The 3,679-nt window shown below is 32.6% G+C and overlaps 1 protein-coding gene across 1 annotated transcript in view; it reads left to right on the top strand.

The window, feature by feature from the left end:
* Positions 1 to 238: 238 nt before the first annotated feature.
* Positions 239 to 3,679, top strand: part of lactbl1b (lactamase, beta-like 1b) — a 23,515-nt gene continuing 20,074 nt past the window's right edge. The window contains exon 1 of the mRNA XM_007547014.2: positions 239 to 403. The gene's annotated coding sequence lies outside the window, so the exon portion shown is untranslated. The remainder of the gene's footprint in view (positions 404 to 3,679) is intronic.

Here is a 3,679-nt window from a genome sequence, read left to right as displayed (position 1 = left end):
AGGTAAAGGTTTTCTATACACTGAGAACTTTAAAAATCATGATCCCAAGCAGTACTCTGTGCATATTCTCTTTCATTAAAATGTATTAACATGTTTTGGTTTAGTTCTGCTATGATACTTAAGATTTTGTGCAACTTTGAGAAAAAATATGCACTTAAATCTCCACTCTGCACACACTTACAGAGCACCTATTTTTGTAGCATGAACAGATGTGCCCATTGGCTGAGATCATTAATCCAGAACACTAGGGTTGATACAAGCAGGATTTAGCCATAGCCATGATACTAACATCTGTCAGAATCTCCTTTCAAGCTCCCAAACACAGACAGGACAGAGGCAGAATATTTTTGCTTGCAGTCGTTTGATGAAGAGGCCGGAGCGGTGAACAGATTCTGAACGTGAGGTAAGTGTTCAATGAATTCACAAGTTTAGGAGGATTCGTGGCCTAGAAAAAAAATAGCTTTGTTCAGCTTACATAACACGTCCCACAGATTAAATTCTAGCCGCTTTGTGCTTATGGCGCATCATCTCATTTACAACTGTGCTTTAATTTTTTATGTGCTTATGTTAATTTGGAATTTATGAATTTTACCACTGCAGTTTATCATTGTTTGGATGTTGAATACATAACAGCAATTAAAAGCATTACCTCAAATTAAAGTAATTAGACTTAAACTGAGATGTCAGTTGTAGCTGAGCTGAAAGACAAACTGAACATTGAAAAGGTGATGCTGGAAGAATATTGTTGCCTGGTTATTTTAACTGCCGCCAAGTTAGTTGGGTTGGAGCCAAAAAAAGCTGTAAGACACAAAAAACAAAGTTTAACAATCTAATAAAATTTTTCAAATCAACAAAGTATCAGTCCCAATAAGAGTCCTTGTTTTGTTTGTATCTAATCAATCAACACTTTATTAATTCTTGCCTCAGCATGGCAGCATATGATCCTTTTGTCACTCTATTATTAATATTTTCAGTAAGAAATAAAACCCCTGGATTTACTGAACTTTTCTGACTTTTTTCAGCCGTATTGAATTTTGTCCCTCAAACGTAAAAGTCATCATTGTTCCACATTGTGTGAACCTGATCAAGGTATTTTAAAACTAGAAAAATGTCTCTCCAAACTGGCAGCTTTTTACAGTTGTGCAGTATTCTGTAATGGCTCATGCTCTGGAACGGTGCACTGAATTTAGCAATGCTCTGCACGCAAAGCCCCAGCAGGTTGCAACGTGAAAAGCATAAAATGAGGAAAACTGTGAATACCACAGGACATTATGTTTATTACTGAGTGATGAAATAAAATTTTAATGAACCTCAAAAGAAACTGGGTTACTGCAGCAGTGCAAGGAAAGATCAAGGACATCTGTTCTGAAGTAAAGAAGGCATTTAGATTATTCGATACAGAAAATGTCTTAGAACTTGGGAATTGGATGTTTTCATCAAATAAACAAAAAAGTGAATAATATCCAAAAATGAATTAAAGAGTGGCAAATAATTTTATTAGCAGCTTCAATCCAATACCATTGAATTACCTATTGAACCTACCTATTAAAAGTAATATGATAATAGATTGGAGCAAATTTAAAACTATAACAAATGGGGCCTTTCATTTGCATTACATACTGCATAATAAAAAATTAGTATAGATATAAATTAGTAACAGGTTCTACAAGGGACTGCAATTAGTGCTAGAGATAGTCACCAGATGTCTCTATGCCACCCGAAGTATCATCGTTTGTAGACAATGGATGGTTGAAATGTGGATCTGATAGAAATTTAAGTGTTTTTTTTTTTGTTTTTTTTTGTTTTGTTTTTTTTACTACGAATACATCAGTTTTTCTTTCTTGCTAATTCTTTATTTGATCTAAAAGCTGAAGCGGTCTCTTAAAATATCCAATTAAAAAAAGGATTAAATTTTTGGCACTAATTTGGTTCTACAATCAAATCAGATGACTTATGCAAAACAAAAAGCAACATAATGTGTTGTCTGAAATCAAGAAACTCAATACTGGGATTTTTGTATCATTTTGTGTTGTTATTTCAGGGCTGAATCTCAGCTGGTCACTGCTGACAGTTGGGGAAAAAAGGACTGAATTAACTCATAGCTTTTCTATTTTAGTACTTTGATAGAGAAACATATTTTTTCCACTTAATAGCTGACGTACATGTCCAAAAGTGATCTTTTCTCGGTGGCAACACTAGGATGATAAAACATCCTAGTCAGCACTTTTACCTGCTTTGTAAGCAGCATAAACAGCAAGAGCAAGATTTTTCTGTACTCCTGGCATACTGAAGTGTTTGAGCAGGTATTGGCTTTGTGATGAATACCAATGGAGACTTAATTGGTTTAACCATCAAGAAATGTGAAGCAAAAAGCAATCGTATTTTGTGTTTCAGAGGATTAAATGAGAACATGAGCAATCCTACATAACAAGAGACAGTCACATCCAAAACCATATCTCTGAGGCATGAAAAATACACATCACCTTATTTTGATTCAAGCCTTTGAACATGCATAATAAAAATATGTCAACAGAGGACATTACTTTGATTTACAATCTCCTTGACACGAATTAAGAGTTTTTACATAAAACTTTCCACACCAAGCGATTTAAAATATTTATAAGATATAAAATGTAAAACCTTGTATGAAAAAGTAATGAGATTATTAAGGAGATTATTCTTATTTTTTTAGCAAACATAATAAGCAATTGCTCCCACTATAGATTTTTAAAATATCCCACTAGAGTTTTAAAATATTTAGTTAAGATTTTTAAAAGGCCCATTTTAAACTGTTATCAGATGTTGTTGGTAATTATTATATATTTACATAAATAAATATGTTTAAGCTTCATTTTCAAGATACATTTTTGATCCTGAAACAAAGATATGTAAAAAGTCAATCTAGTCTTAGAATGATATTTAATTTCCCTCAGTCCAAACTTTAAATAATTAATCATAAAATTAAAGAACACCTTTCACAAGCAATAGATTTCACAAAATGATTTTACAAACTTTGGCATTTTAAGTAGCAGAGCTGTTCCATGCCTTGCAGGCTTGGTGTGTCTGAAAAGGTTTTCTGGACAAGGGTCATTCAAAAGCCACCACCTGTTAATCTACTGGGGAGTTTTCATTTGATGACTTGCTATTTAGGTCAACTGTTAAAAAAACAACAACAATCCTCTTAAAATGGAGAGATAGAAATAAAAAAACCTAGAACTTTCACAGTTTTTTTGATGGGCCAATGCTACATTTTGATTTTAAGAATAACACTCATTCATGCAGTTAGTCAGATAACTATATTCGTTTCCTAAAAAAACAACAAAAGAATCTATACTAAGTTACATCATTGTGATCCAGTTGAATGTGAATTAATCAACAGTTTTTTAAGCTGCAATCGTAATTATGTTTTATGTATTTTTGGAAAATACTTGGTTAACGACTGGAGTATTTCAGTCTGGCATTTATTTTGGTAAAAATAAAAAAAAAGAATAAATAAATAAAAAACAGCTACATTTTTAAAATTCTCTTAATCACAGTTTTGCTTTGCTGGAAGCTACACCCTGTTCTCATTTCCTCCTGTTTTTGCTTTTGTGTTCTGTGATTCATATTCCTCAAAATCCAATTCAAACAAGTTGTATTTTAAACAAATAAATAAAAATATCTTACTGGACCAATGTGC

The sequence above is a fragment of the Poecilia formosa genome, unplaced genomic scaffold, assembly GCF_000485575.1.
Source record: "Poecilia formosa unplaced genomic scaffold, Poecilia_formosa-5.1.2 Scaffold18, whole genome shotgun sequence".
Taxonomy (NCBI): Eukaryota; Metazoa; Chordata; class Actinopteri; order Cyprinodontiformes; family Poeciliidae; genus Poecilia; species Poecilia formosa.
Note: the sequence above shows the minus strand (reverse complement) of the source record. Positions and strands in the feature narration are given on the sequence as shown.